This window comes from Sapajus apella, unplaced genomic scaffold (genome assembly GCF_009761245.1).
Source record: "Sapajus apella isolate SASKATOON/1434 unplaced genomic scaffold, GSC_monkey_1.0 scaffold14, whole genome shotgun sequence".
Taxonomy (NCBI): domain Eukaryota; kingdom Metazoa; phylum Chordata; class Mammalia; order Primates; family Cebidae; genus Sapajus; species Sapajus apella.
Genome location: NW_022436954.1, coordinates 19,889,330 through 19,905,891, shown reverse-complemented (window position 1 = coordinate 19,905,891; position 16,562 = coordinate 19,889,330). Strand labels below are relative to the sequence as shown.

The following is a 16,562-nucleotide window of genomic DNA, read 5'->3' as shown; positions in this document are numbered from 1 at the left end:
GTTTTGAGATGGAGTCTTACTTTCTGGCCTAGGCTGGAGTGCAGTGGCGTGATCTCAGCTCACTGAAACCTCTGCCTCCTGCCTCCTAGGTTTAAGTGATTCTCCTGCCTCAGCCTCCTGAGTAGCTTGGATTACAGGCACCCTCCACCACACCTGGCTAATTTTTGTGTTTTTAGTAGAGATGGGATTTCACCATGTTGGCCAGGCTGGTCTTGAACTCCTGACCTCAGGTGATCCACCAGCCTCTGCCTCCCAAAGTGCTGGGATTACAGGAGTGAGCCACTGTGGCTGGCCGATTTCAGTTTTAACGTGACCTACTACCAGGGAAGGTGCTAAGGGCTGACTGGATTAACAGCTTTTAGGAAATTAGAGTGGTGCATACCTTTTGAGACCCTTTGATATTTAAACCTATCCAAATTAGATATATGGGTCATTGTTTTCCACAGTGATCATAAAGAAATACTTATTACTTAAAAATCGGAATTGCCCAAAATACAGATTTAAACAAGGACATTTTCCATCATTATAAATTTTTAAGTACAGCAAGGAGTCTTTCCCAGGAGAGATGAAAATTCATTTGATTTTTATATTTCAAGGTTTAGCAGAGGATAAAGATAGGCACCCACCAGTTACATACCACAGACTTGTGAACACGCGTGTGTATTGGACATCATAAATCATACATCCTTCAGTGGGTTGCAAGGGGGCTTGAGTAAGAGCGAGGAGCATACATTCCTGCAGGCAGCCTCTTCACAGTCAGGATTGGGGCTGCTGCAGACAGCAGCTGGTATCCATTACTTGCCATGGTGGTTAAAGAAATTTTTAGAGATGGGGGCCTTCCTTTATTGCCCAGGCTGACGTGCGTGGTTATTACCATGCATTGCAGCCTCAAGTGATCTTCCCACCTCAGCCTTCTGAATAGCTGGGACTACAGGCTTGTGCCACTGTGCCCGGCAAGTTGTTGCTTTTCTCAATCCCTGCCTCAGGAAGCATACCTCCCCAGTTTTTAGGTTTTTTTTTTTGTTGTTTACTATGCTGCCACTGAATTCCCAAATATGGTCCAGGGAATCCTGGAGCTGAGATGTGAAGAGAACACTCCATTCACTAAGTTCCTTTTCCGCTGGTGTCAGGGGAAGGCTCAGAGAAAGGCCCCCTTCTTCTCTCTGGCTCTGTGCTGTTTTCCTAGCTTTGGGCTTTGACAAACCTCTGATACCCTAGTGTCTGTCGCTGGTACCTGGAACCTAGTAAGGCCAGCTCACTTTATTTAAGCAAAGGTCCTTAACTTGGGACCCATGGACTTAAGGAGTGAGCTATTATAATCTAGTTACTAAAAGGATCACTAGTGTAATCAGGCCAGTGGATCTTTTGGTTGACTTTGTGAAAAATAGGTTTCAAGACAAATTTTGTGTTGTTTCATTTTGATGTTATTTTTGCTGAATCACTAGTTTGGCAAAACAAAAATATCTGTTTTCTATTTTTTATCAAGTGTCCGGCAGTTTACCTGCCCAAAGGATAAACTTTTGTGAATTTGCCTAAAAGCCTAACCAGTCTATATCACATCATTTCATTGAAAAAAATGTATGTTCCATGTTCTAGGTAGCACCTAATGGAGAAACCCTTGAAATGTTACCAGATTGTTAGTTGTAGCCTTACTGAATCAAGAAGTTGTATTGCTAGCACTGAGTCCTCTGCCTCTGGATATTTTTCTTCATAAGTAGAGGGCTAAAAATTTAAGTAAATAAAGAGTATCATCTGTATCAGCTGTCTCATACATTTTAATATTTGTATTCTTTGGCACTGTTTCCCTCTTTTAAATCTTAGAACCGTAGACTTTTAGATTTGGAAAAAATTCTTAAAGATTATATAGTACAACTCCTAGGACAGAAGGTCAACCAAAGTCATGTAACTAATGTGTGGCATTTAGTGGCAATAGTAAATAAAAATGGACTAGTCACCAGGCACAGTGGCTCACGCCTGTAATCCCAGCACTTTGGGAGGCCAAGGCGGGCAGATCACAAGGTCAAGAGATTGAGATCATGCTGGCCAACATAGTGAAACCTCATCTCTACTACAAGTACAAAAATTAGCTGGGTGTGGTGGTGTACGCCTATAGTCCTGACTACTGGGAGGCTGAGGAAGGAGAATCACTTGAACCCGGGAAGTGGAGGTTGCAGTGAGCTGAGTTCGTGTGCCACTGCACTCCAGCTTGGCAACATAGAGTCCATCTCAAAAAAAAAAAAAAAAAAGGATTAGCCTCTAGTAGCATGCAGGTGAGCACTTTGTACTCATTGATTTTTCAGTACATTTTTCCCTCTCATAATGCCTACAAATGAAGGACTACAAAGAAACATAAAAGCAAAAATGGAAATAATGAAGTAAAGGTATCTTCTTTTCTATTTTGCTTTATCTGTGCAGAATGTTTTGTGATAACTTAAAATTCAGGGTAAGTAGGAAGGGTCCTAAATAAATGTGAGCTCATTTAGCATTTACTTAATCATTTTGCCTCCAGTCAGACCACTATCTTCAGAGTACAGATCCTTTTTTTTTTTGGACGGAGTCTCACTCTATCGCCCAGGCTGGAGTGTAGTGCTGTGATCCTGGCTCATTGCAACCTCTGCCTCCTGGGTTTAAGCAATTCTTCCACCTCAGCCTCCCTAGTAGCTGGGACTACAGGTGTGCACCACCACACCCAGCTAATTTTTGTAGTTTTAGTAGTGACAGGGTTTCTTCAAGTTGGCCAGGCTGGTCTCGAACTCCTGGCCTCAAGCAACCCTCCTGCCTTGGCCTCCCAAAGTTCTGGGATTACAGGTGTGAGCCATTGTGCCCGGCCTTTAATAGTTTGTAAGTGAAGGCCTGGTTTAATTTTGGTCTGATGTTAAGTAATTTGGTTAATCTGGGAGAGGGCATCCATATGACACTGTGAAGCTGACAGCTTTATTTCTGCGCTTTTCAAAAGTAACCCATCTTTTTTCGTCAGAGATCACTGTTTCTATGTTTATACACTTACAGACTTACTTACACCTGGAGAGGTCATGGTGGTTATTCAATAATTTGCTAGGCATTTGCTAAACCTTTGCAGTTTGTCCAAGACTTTGGCTTCAAAGTGATTCTCATTCAGTCCATTTTTTATATATTGTCCACTATTATTTTACTTTTTATAAATTACCCAGATACTGACTTTGCTTATGCTGTAGGGCAGTGAGAGGAACTTGGAAATACACAGAGATAAATTAGAACTTTAAATAATTTTCCCAGTTACTTTTTAATTTTTTTTTTTACTTTTTTAAAGATAGGTCATTGTCACCCAGGCTAGAGTGCAGTAGCACTGTCATAGCTCACCATGACCTTGAACTCCTGGGCTCAAGTGATCTTCCCACCACAACCTCCCTGGTAGCTGAAACTACAAGTGCATGCCACCACACCTGGCTAGTTATTTTATTTTTTATTTTTTGTAGAGATAGGGTTGTACTATCTTGCTCAGGCTGGAGTTCAGTGGCATGATTATGGCTCATTATAACCTTGAACTCTTGGGCTCAAGCAATCCTCCAGCCTCAGCCTCCCATGTAGCTGGGACTACAGGCACCTGCCACCACAACCAGCTAATTGTTCATTTTTTGTAGAGATGGGATTTTGCCATGTCACCCAGGCTAGTCTTGATCTGCTGAGCTGAAGTGATCACCTGCTTTGGCCTCCTAAAGTGCTGGGATTACAGGCATGAGCCACGGCACCTGGCCAGCGAGCTCGTCTGCTTCTTAACTTTGTTATTTTTTTGTTTTGTTCTGTGTTTTTTGCCCTTGCTCTTTTTAATACTCATCCTCTAGGTTGGTAGTTCTCAAATTTTACCTTGCACAAAAGTAATTGGGGAGTTGGGAGTTGCTTGCCTAAAATGCAGATTTCCAGGCCACCCAGAGAATTTGATTCACTAGATTGGTGGTAAAGCCAAGGATTCTATCTTTTTATCAAACACCTCAGGAGATTATAATGCAGGTAGACCACACATGAGCCTAAGAAATTCAGTTTTAGATATTGCTATCCTTCCAGCTTCTGTTCCAGCCTTTTTAAACTCTCTACATACACCTAAGCACCCTCATCTTGTCTCAGGAGTTCAGTTACCATATATATGCTGAGAGTATCTGCATTTCTTTTGTAACTTAGTTTTTTTTCTCCAGAGTTGTAGAAGATTTAAGACTTTTTTTTTTTTTTTTTTTTTTAGACAGAGTCTTATGCTGTCACCCAGGCTGGAGAGCCGTGGTGTGATCTTGGCTCACTGCAATCTCTGCCTCCTGGGTTCAAGCGATTCTTCTGCCTCATGAGTAGCTGGGACTACAGGCGTGCATCACCATGCCTGGCTAATTTTTATGTTTTTAGTAGAGATGGGGGTTTACCACATTGGCCAGGTTGGTCTCGAGCTCCTGACCTTCTCAGCCCACCCACCTCGGCCTCCCTAAGTGCTGGGATTACAGGCATGAGCCGCCACCCCTGGCCAAGACCTTTATATTAAGTTTTAAAAATTTTTTAAAATAAAGATGAGGTCTCACTATGTTGCCCAGGATGATCTTGAACTCCTGGCCTCAAACAGTCTTTCTACCTCCACCTCACAGAGTGCTGGGAATACAGGCATGAGCCACCGCACCCAGCCTGTATTAACTTTTAATTCCATGTGAATGTCTCCTAAGTACTTCAAGCTAAAATGACCAAATTGAAACTTGTTTTTACCCCTAAACTTGCATGGAGCCCTAGTATCTCTAATGTAATGAAAGATACAGCCAACCACTGTTGATATGATTTGGCTGTGTCCCCACTCAAATCTCATCCACCATGATTGTGAGGCTTCCCCAGCCACGTGGAACTGTGAGTTCTCCGTTAAATCTCTTTCCTTTGCAAATTGCCCAGTCTCAGGTATGTCTTTATCAGCAGCGTGAAAACAGACTAATACGACTATCTACATATTTGTTCATGTAAGAAATCTAGTTGTCTTTAATTCCTCTGTCTCCCTTAGCCCTTACCAAGATCTTTGTTTTACTAATCATATTTTACTTTTTCCCATAACTACTATCATTACTCTGATTCACTTTATTATTGCCACAGCTTCCTGTTCTCCTCCTTTGTTATATTTAATTAAAAATTTTGAAACCACCCTGGGCAACATGGTGAAACACCATTTCTACTAAAACGCCAAAAAATTAACCAGGCAAGGTGGCACATGCCTGTAATCCCAGCTCCTCGGGAGGCTGAGGCTGGAGAATCACTTGAGGCTGGGAGGTGAAGGTTGTAGTGAGCCAAGATAGTGCCACGGTACTCCAGCTTGGGCAACAGAGTCGGACTCTGTCTCAAAAAAAAAAAGAAAAAGAAAATTTGAATTTAGAAATAATGCATGGCATTGTAAAAATAAACATCCAGCATGCCAGCATGGGAGTATTTAAAGTAATAAAGTGAAATCCCCCCACCTCTATGTACTCTGACTCCCCAGGGGAAGCTACTTTAATAGTTTGGTGCATATCCCAGGATATGGTCCAAATTCTTTATATTCACAAGGTTTTAGTAGGGGGAGGGAGGCAAATTCTTCAACATATCTTATATGACCTGGCTCTTCCTCTCTAGTCTTATCTCTGGTTATCCTTGAGTACCCCACCCTCACCCTAGAATATAACACACACACACACACACAGCCATACCGAGCTTTTGTGAACGTCCCCAAATATGCTGTGTTCTCACTTTTTCTGGGCCTTTGCACATGCTCTTCTTCCCCCATCACTCCAGTCTAGCTGACTCATACTCATCATAATATAAACATCACTTTCTTAGTGAAGCTTTTGTGATGCCCGAATTTGAATTAGCTGTTCTGCGTGCTTCCATAGTATCCTGAATTCTGTTATGAAAGCATCTACCATACTATGTTGGGCCTATTTGCTTAGGTAAATACCACTCTAGACTATCACATTTCTCAATGAATCCTTATAGTTATCAGTAATATGATAGTCATCTGAGAACTAAGCCTATGTTTCACCATGTTGGCCAGGCTGGTCTTGAACTCCTGACCTCAGGCAGCCCTCCCACCTCAGCCTCCCAAAGTGCTGAGATTATAGGCATGAGCCACCATGCCTAACCCATTATCTCATTTTATCTTCATACAGACCCAGTAAAGTGTTTGAGTATTGATCTTTTTTCTATTGAATAAAGAAATTTATGCTGAATGTGATTAACTCGTTGGCCAATGCCACGTAGCTAGGAAGTCTCAAAGTGTGAACTCAGGCTCAGATATTTTGATTCCATACCCTGTTCTCTTTTCTGCAATTCTAAACATTGCTACCAACATAAGAAAAATTTCTCTAGTTTTATTTGTGAACATCAAATTAAAAAAAAAATTAATGTTTTCAATTTTAGATTGAATTAAAAACTATAAGATACATAATTATAATTGAACAGTATTTTTTCCCAAATTACTCAGCATGTTATAAAATGAAAGTTCTATAACTACCACAGTCCTTTTTCCTGGATGCAGTCATAATGAACTTTTTCTCATGTATTCTTATTTTATTTCATTTTTGAGGTGGAGTCTCTGTCACCCAGGCTGGAGTGCAGGGGTACAATCTTGGATCACTGCAACTGTCGCCTCCCTGGTCTAAGAGATTCTTCACCTCAGCCCCCAAGTAGCTGGGATTACAGTCACCCACCATGATGCCCAGCTAATTTTTGTATTTTTGTAGAGACAGGGTTTCATCATGTTGGCCAGGCTGGTCTTGAACTCCTGCTCTCAGGTGATCCACCTGCCTCGGCCTCCCAAAGCACTGGGATCCACCACGCCCGGCCTTTCTTGTACATTCTTGAAAATTTCTATGTGTTTACAAACACATAGTTTTTTTATTTTTAAACACACAACTGAAAACATTTTTGTCTCATGACTTTTTTTTTTTACACTGAGTCTCACTCTGTTGCCCAGGCTGGAGTGCAATGATGTGATCTCAGCTTACTGCAACCCTTGCCCCCCCAGGTTCAAGCCATTCTCCCACCTCAGCCTCCTGAGTAGCTGGGATTACAGGCACATGCCACCATGCCCAGCTAATTTTTGTACAGACAGGGGAGTTTCACCATGTTGGCCAGGCTGGTCTTGAACTCCTGACCTCAAGTGATCCGCCCGCCTCACCTTCCCAAATTGCTGAGATTACAGGTGTGGGCCACTGTGCCCAGCCCTCATGACTTTTAGTTACTTAATAATGAGACTTAGACATCTGTCGATGTCAGAAATAAAAAGCTACCTCCTCCTTCCTTAAGGCTGCATAGCGTTGTGTTATATGGATATTCTATAATTTATTTAATTAGTCCTCTAGTGACAGACATTTAGATTGTTTCTAGGTTTTTTCTATCATATACAATATTGTAGTAGGTGAACGTGCTCATGTGTATATCTTTGCATGTTTCTATGCATGTATCTGTAATCCTTAGAGGTGGAATTACCTCATTCTAATAATGCATTATATTTTATTTTCTTAGATATTGCCAAAATTGTCCTCAAGGCCTGCATCAGGAGTGTTTGAAAATGCCCAAGAGTGTTCAGGATACATAAAACCTTTTTTATAATCTGATTATAATGAAAGACCACTTATTCCTTCCATTGCCTATAGCTGAGCAGTGTTGTAGCTATCAATCGACATATGAATAAAAAGGAACATTCGGTTTGGTTTTGTTACTTCATAGAAAAATTAAACCTTTGTCATTAATGCATGTTTCATACTTGTTGGGATTGCATTAAAATGAGTTAGTTATGCTGATATCTTTTCCCCAACATTTGATAGTACTGTTTTGATTAGTAATCAAATTTAACCATACAGCTAGTGCTCGACTTACGACCACGATTGGTTCTGACAGACCAGTCGTAACACGATTTGTTTGTAAGTTGAGTAGGCTATATGTACAGTACTGTGAAATGATGTTATAAAAATCTTTAAGTCATATTTTATCATTTTCTTTCATTATTGTTATATATCATAATTTTCTTTGTTCATTTTATGCCATTTGTATCATCTCTACACCATTTTGTTTCTTATTTTTACATTCGTCAGGTTTAAGTAAAACACTGCATTACCAGTACAACTGGTTTAATATTTGCAAAACATACAAAATTACAAAATACAGGTGTAAAAAATACCATAGGAAACATTTTCCCAATTGCAAAACATATCAAAATATATAAACATGTACGAAACATTTTATTGGCCGCTGGTGCTTGACTGCGGATCATTGATGTCGTCATCTGAGGCAGCAGTTGGGGTTACTGGAGTTGGTTTTTTCATAAAAATGGTGAGCTTTGTCTGAATTGTATGTTTCTTTTTTTCTTCATAAATTTCACGATACGGGTGAAACACATCGTGTGCCATCCGTTCAATCCTTGCAAATCGTTCGATGTTTGGGTCCATTGCTTCAAAATGTATAAGAAGTTTATTCAGTAAAGATAAACCGTCTGATAATCCCTTAGTGGTGAACTTTCTTTCTAGCTCCTCCTCTTCTTTCTCTGCTTCTCTTCTTTCTTCTTCCGCCACTCTTTCTTCTTCCAGTTCGATTAGCTCTTCATTTGTAAGTTCTCCGGATTCTTTGTCTAGCAACTCTTTGACATCTTCCATTTCACACTCCAAAGAAAGGTCTTTAGCGAGTTTTACTATTTTTTCCCGAATCAAGTTCATGTTCACTGTCAAATCCGTCAAAATCATTAACATCGCTTAACACAATTTTTCCAGATGCCATTCATGCACTTTGTCGTCACAGCCTCCCAGGCGGTAGCGATATTCTTGATACACATCAAAATGTTGTAGTGTTTCCAAAAATCTCACAATGTTAGTTCTGAGTCGGCATCTATAGCGGATATTGCTTGAGCGAAGGTGGTTCGGAGATAGTTGGCCTTTAATGTAGCAATCGAACCTTGGTCCATAGGCTGGATGAGTGGAGTCGTGTTTGGCAGAAGAAAAATGAATTTTACATCTGGATGGAGATCGCCTAGATATGGTGGGTGTCCAGGCGCATTATCGAGTAGCAATAAAATCTTGAAAGGAATATCTTTCTCCATACAATATTCTCAAACTTGAGGAATGAAACAGTTCATAAAGCAGTCTTCAAACAATCCTTGTGTCATCCATGCTTTACGTTGAGAACGAAAATAGACGGGCAGTGTGTGCTTGTTAACATTCTTGAACACACGCGGGTTGTCTGAGTGATAATTAAGAACGACTTCAGCTTAAACCCTGTGATGTTTCCGCCAAGCAGCAGAGTTAGCCTATTCTTAAATGCTTTAAATCCCGGCATGCTTTTGGCCTCTGTGAATATAAGTGCGTGCTGGCATCCGTTTCCAAAATAATCCAGTTTCATCAACATTGAACATCTGTCCTGCTAGATATCCCTCATCTGTAATTAATTCATCCAGACTATCAACAAACTTAAGTGCTCCTTCCTCATCCGCACTCGCTGCTTCTCCAGTCACTCGAACACTATGCATTTGGAATCTTTTCTTGAATCTCTGGAACCAGCCAGTGCTTGCTACAAATTCTTGACTGTAATCTTCTCCAGCACGCTACTTCAGAGTCTGAAATAGACTTTTCGCCTTCATCTGCACAGTAAAAAGACTTAATGGTGTCCGTTTTTGAATTTGATCTTCCATCCAAATATATAGCAATTTCTCCATTTCGTGGATGGGCCCGCTTCGTTGCTTTGTTATAACTGTTGACCGCATGGGTGCAGAACCTTTCACAGCTTCACGAATTCTTTATCTTTCAAAATCGTCGACACAGTAGAGTGTAATAACTTCGTATCACGTGCGATCACATTCACTTTCTTTCCTCCTTCGTACTGCTTAATTACCTTCATTTTTGTGTCGAGATCGATGGCCTTTCTTTCTTTCTTGGCTGGCTGAGGCATAGACAAAGACAATTTCCTCTTGGTAGACATCTTGGGAGGGGTTTGATGAAAAATATCCAAGACACAAAACACAAATTGCTGTACCGGGTCTGGGATAGCAGTTGAAATGGCACGCACGGAGATGGTAGTGCTGCCGGAAGCTGGTCCGCACTGTCATACACCCAGCTGGGCAACGTTTGCACTGCCAGACGCGGAGCAGTCATGGCTAGCGATTGTGGTCGTAAAGTCGAATGGTCGTAAGTTGCATAGGTCGTAAGTCGATCAATACCTGTATTCAGTGTCTCTTTTTCAGAGCAGTGATTTCCAGCATGAAATAGCAAAGTAATTCCCTGGCTGTTGAGTTTGCCATCACCTGGGTAGTGATCAAGCTAATAAGGTTCAATTTCTGGCACTGGTTTTAGTGTCCCATTTCAAGTGTTTGACTAACCTATCTGACTAATAACTTCTAGGCTCACACTTGGTTTCTTCATGTCTAGCATTATGTCTGGTACTTAGCGGGTGCATATATTGGTGGGTGCATCCTATTTCTGCTCTAAAAACTGACCACAAACTTACTGGTTTAAAGCAACACTAATTTATAATCTTACTGTTATGTAGGTTAGAAGTCCATCCCACATCTCGCAGGGCTAAAATCAGGGAGCAGCAGTGCCACATACATTTCTGGAGGCTGAGGGGAGACTCCATTGCCTTGCTTTTTCTAGCTGCCAGAGGTGGCTCACATTTTTGGCTCTTGGCCCTCTTTGGTGCATCTTCAGAGACAGCTGTGTTGCACTCCTCTGACCATTCCTCCTTAGTCACATCCCTGTCTTTGACTGCCCTATTCCACTTTTAGGGATCCTTGGGATTACATTGGATCCTCCTTGTAATCCAGGTTATGCTGTTTTAATTAATGTAATCTCATTAACAACCTTAGTCTTAATTCCTTAATTCCATTTTGCCACATAACGTATTCACAGGTTGTAGGGATTAAGACATGGACATCTTTGTTGGGCCATCATTCTGCCTACCACTGTGCTCAGCACATACTTGCTGCTGGAATTTGAGTCACTTGTGAGTTGCATGTAAAGCAGCTCTAACAACAAAACTACATCGTTTCTGTGTTTACAAGAATATAATCAAGTATACAAAGGAGAAAGAACCCATGACTGTTGTGCCCTGATCCAGATTTTCACTTACCTTCCTTCTGGAGTTGCAAATTTTCTACTTTATTAATTATGTTATTTGTGTATGTCCTGCCTGGTGACATGAATTAGAAAATGTGGACTGGTAGCACTATTGTAAGAAGTTACTCATTTGTGGTTTCATGTTGAAAATGATTACTAACTTGCTTATCAATTAGGAGAATGGCGATTGTTTACAGACATGAATATTTTAACAAAATCGGTGGCAAAACTATAAATGTTCAAATCTAGCTAATAACTGTGTAGTATAAATCCAGTTGAGGGTAAAACTTTAGAAAACAGAGATACAAGGCCATGGAAATTCAGATGATAGTCAAGATTTAGCATATTCATTTATTTAAAGTTTTTTACTTTGATGACTTGATATCCTATAAAATTGAGATTGGTGATTGGTTTCTTTCTTTCTTTTTTTTTTTTTGAGATGGAGTCTTGCTCTGTCACCCACGCTGTAAAACCAGTGGTGCAGTCTTGGTTCACTGCAACCTCTGCCTCCCAGGTTCAAGCAATTCTCCTGCCTCAGCCGCCTGAATAGCTGGGACTACAGGTGTGCGCAAACATGCCCGGCTAATTTTTGTATTTTTAGTAGAGACAGGATTTCACCATGTTGGCCAGGCTGGTCTCGAACTCCTGACCTCAGGAGTTCTTCCGCCTTGGCCTCCCAGAGTGCTGGGATTACAGGTGTGAGCCACCACACCTGGCCTCTGGTTTCCTAAAAATACTGTACAAGTACTCTAGCTTCAGAAAGTCATAATTAAATATATTTCCAAATCTTGGCTGTTCATTACAATAGTTTTATTGCTCTCATACGGTGAAATGTTTCTAGTAAAAGATCTGTTTATATTACACATTCCTTTTTGACAGTTACAGCCAGAAGCCCATGTGCGTCCCTCTCAAGAGTGGAATGTGAATGTGAATGTGTACTATTTTGTGAATGCGTACTTCTCTAAACCTCAAAGAAGATGAAAGCCCATCATAGTTAGACTTGAATCCTAAAGAGAGAATTCCATGAGAAGTGGAGCAGCCAACTTTCTGCCTGCCTCATTCTGTCCCTATGAAATTCACCTTTCTTGCCACCATAGTAGCTTGGCAGGGATCACAAACAGAAGGGTCCCTTGGGCAATCATTTGAAAATAGCTGTGAATTAGATTTGCGATAAGGGTAAAAATCTGAGGGAAGAAAGGTAAGGAGCAAGAAAATACAAAAGATGTTGAATTTTTGAGGTGTTCTACCTGGCCCCTTATCTGTGAGAGGAATTTTTTTTCTATGTAAATGAGTACATGAGGGAAAAATACAAAATTCTTCCTCAGACCTGAGCTTATACTTGTCATTACAGTTTGTTTAAGGAAAAAAAATGATATGATAAAACATGTTACATAGTATTCTAAAGTTTCAGTATTAACAAGATGACCTGTGGATAGCACCTTAAAAGAAAAAGAAGCCCTTTATAAATTTAAATAATACATATTCACTGTAGAAGAAGTCAGAAAACAGGCACAAGAAGAGAATAATCACCTGGAGTCATATACATTGGAAACTACATTCTTTTTTTTTTTTTTTTTTTTTATTGCATTTTAGGTTTTGGGGTACATTTGAAGAACATGCAAGATAGTTGCATAGGTACACACATGACAGTGTGATTTGCTGCCTTCCTCCCCTTCACCTATATCTGGCCTTTCTCCCCATGCTGTCTCTCCCCAACTCCCCACCCCCCGCTGTCCCTCCCCTATTTCCCCCCAACAGACCCCAGTGTGTAGTGCTCCCCTCCCTGTGTCCATGTGTTCTCATTGTTCAACACCCGCCTATGAGTGAGAACATGCGGTGTTTGATCTTCTGCTCTTCTGTCAGTCTGCTGAGAATGATGGTTTCCAGGTTCATCCATGTCCCTACAAATGACACGAATTCATCGTTTTTGATGGCTGCATAATATTCCATGGTGTATATGTGCCACATTTTCCCTGTCCAGTCTATCATCCATGGGCATTTGGGTTGGTTCCAGGTCTTTGCTACTGTAAACAGTGCTGCAATGAACATTCGTGTGCATGTGTCCTTATAGTAGAATGATTTATAATCCTTTGGATATATACCCAGTAATGGGATTGCTGGGTCAAATGGAATTTCTATTTCTAGGTCGTTAAGGAATCATCACACTGTCTTCCACAATGGTTGAACTAATTTACACTCCCACCAACAATGTAAAAGTGTTCCTATTTCTCCACATCCTCTCCAGCATCTGTTGTCTCTGGATTTCTTTTAATGATTGCCATTCAAACTGGCGTGAGATGGTATCTCAATGTAGTTTTGATTTGCATTTCTCTAATGACCAGTGATGATGAGCATTTTTTCATATGTTTGTTGACCTCATGTATGTCTTCTTTTGTAAAGTATCTGTTCATATCCTTTGCCCACTTTTGAATGGGCTTGTTTGTTTTTTTTCTTGTAAATCTGTTTTAGCTCTTTGTAAATTCTGGATATCAGCCCTTTGTCAGATGGGTAGACTGCAAAAATTTTTTCCCATTCTGCTGGTTGCCAATTCACTCTAATGACTGTTTCTTTTGCGGTGCAGAAGCTGTAGAGTTTGATTAGGTCCCATTTGTCTATTTTGGCTTTTGTTGCTAATGCTTTTGGTGTTTTGGTCGTGAAGTCCTTGCCTACGCCTATGTCCTGGATGGCTTTGCCTAGATGGAAACTACATTCTTAAAATATGATATATAAACTGTCAGTTAAAGAGAGGCAGCACGTTTTTGTTTTGTTTTGTTTTGTTTTGTTTTAAGATGGGGTCTGTGTTGTCCAGACTGGAGTGCAGTGGCCTGATCATGACTCACTGCAGCCTCAAACTCCTCAAGTGATTCTCCCATCTCAGTCTCTCAAGTAGCTAGGACAGGCATGTGCCACCACACACCCAGCTACTTTTTAAGATTGTTTTGTAGAGATGGGGTTCTGCTATGTTGTCTGAGATGGGAAGGCAGTGGTGAACTCCTGAGATCATTTGATCTTCCCTCTCTGGCCTCCCAAAGTGCTAAGATTACAGGTGTGAACTATCACACCCAGGTGAGATTTTTTTATAAGTATACTGTAAATGGAAAAACATCTCAGTTTCTCCCACTGTTCTTTTACAACATGTTTCTGACATCACCAGCAAGCAATCAATCAGTTCTGCAGCTGACACTGGCTAGGTGGCTTCCAATTCAGTTCAGACACTGTCTACCCGGCAATGACATCAGATCCTACAGGTCAAGAGCTCAGTCTCACAAGATTCCTCCCACCCAATTCAGTGCCAGCCTCTTTGGCCAACCGGCTTCAAGTTGGGGCTCCTACAGCTGCCTCTTTGGGTTCAATTAATTTGCCAGAGCAACTCACAGAACTCAAGCAAAGTTACTTACGTTTACTGGTTTATTATATTACAAAAGACACAGATGAAGAGATGCATAGGGCGACATATGGGGCAAAGGGCGAAGAACTTCCATGCCCTCTCCAGGAACTTCCACGTGTTCAGCTATCTGGAATCTCGTGAACCCAGTCCTTTTGGGGTTTTATGGAGGCTTTATTACATGGACATGATTGAGTAAACCGTTGGCCGTTGGTGATCAACTTAACCTTCAGCCCGTCTTTCCTCACCAGAGATTGAGGGGTGGGGCTGAAAGTTCTAATCATGCCTTAGTCTTTACAGGGACCTGCCCCCATCCTGAAACTACCCAGGGTCTGCCAGCCATCAGTCAACTCACTACTGTACAAAAAGACAGCACTTTGGAGATTCTAAGGATTTTAGAAGTTGTATTTCAGGAAAAGATAGATGGGGTGGAAGACCAAATATGTATTTTACAATATCACATACACAAAATAAATGCATGTGATCAAGGAAGAGACTAAAATATATTCATGGCTTGGCACAGCAGCTCACCTGTAGTCCCAGCTACTCCAGGGGTGAAGTGGGAGGATTGCTTGAGCACAGGCCTTCAAAGTTACAGAAAGCTATGATCACACCACTGCACTCTAGCCTGGGTGACAGAGCAAGACCCTATCCTAAACAAGAAAGAAAGAAAGAAAGAGAGAGAGGAAAGAAAGGAAAGAAAGAAAGAAAGACACTCTTATTTCTGCATTCCTAAGGATGTGTAGGAACTGAATCACTGTTGAGAAGAATTTAAGTTGATTCAACTATTCTGGTGAAAAGCTAGCAAAAACTGCAAATTTTAAAATGCCAAAAAAAGTATATTTCCTTTAGCCTAGCAGTTTTCTTTTTCTTCCTATTACAGGAAAGAAATAATCAGACAGCTGTCTAAAAAGTTTTTTTGGTTTTTGTTTGTTTGTTTGTTTGTTTTGAGACAGAGTCTCACTCTGTCGCCCAAGCTGGAGTGCAGTGGCACGATCTTGGCTCACTACAACTTCCACCTCCCAGGTTCAAGCGATTCTCCTGCCTCAGCCTCTCAAGTAGCTAGGATTACAGACAGGCACCACCATACCCAGATAATTTTTGTATTTTCAGTAGAAACAGCGTTTTACCGTGTTGGTCAGGCTAGTCTTGAACTCCTGACTTCAGGTGATATACCTGCCTTAGCCTCTCAAAGTGCTGGGATTACAGGTGTGAGCTACCACACCTAGCCAAAAGTGAATATCGGATGTTCATTGTAATATTGTTAAAAAGAGAGAATAACTAAAAACCTGAATTTTCGTTAGGAACCTGGGTAAATAATATTAATCACTAAAAATATTGACATAGAGCTATATTTACTGGAAAGTCTGACAAAGTGTAGAGAGGAATAGAGAAAGGAAGGAAATAATATAGTAGATATATTATCCTATTTTTGTGAAAATATTTATCTAGAAAGCTGTGTGTGTGTATGTAGAAGTTATCCTGATGTGATAGATATCTAACAGCAGATATCTCTGAAAGTGAAATTTCAAGTAATTTTTATTTTCTCCTTGATATTGTCTGTATGGTACTGTGTTTGTTTTTACAATAAAATATATTTAGTTTATAATTTAAAGAAGATTTTGTTAGTATTAAGTGGCTTAAGAATAAAGATGGCTGATTTTGCCTATGTTAAAATGAACAACTTAACAGCTTAGAAATAGCCACTGCTAATTGGATCCTTGGTTTAATTTGACAAATTGACAGTTTGAAAGAAGCTTTTAGCTACAGCTTTGGAAAATATCCCTACCCAGAGAGAGTACGAATTTATATGGGTAAATGGAAAGAATGATAATTTCATTCATTTGAATATCAGATTATTTCGGGAGTATAGGTCTGGCTCGTAAAAATGTGATACTTTTATGGTAATGTTAAATCTTTTATAAAGGTAGGATTCGAAAATTAAAATGAACTTTAGAAATCATTTGCTTATGTCCTCTCAGTTTATAGATGAAGAAACAGAAGCCCAGGCAGGGAAGATGATCTGTTTAGAGCCACACAGCTAGTCATAGACTGGTCAGATGCCTATTTTGTTTCTGATCTCTGGTAGCTTAGCCACTTTACCTTTTTTC

The 16,562-nt window shown here is 40.5% G+C and overlaps 1 protein-coding gene across 4 annotated transcripts in view; it reads left to right on the top strand.

Moving 5' to 3' along the window:
* TTC17 (tetratricopeptide repeat domain 17) overlaps window positions 1-16,562 on the top strand; it is a 137,421-nt gene that overhangs the window by 2,905 nt on the left and 117,954 nt on the right. The window lies entirely within an intron of this gene.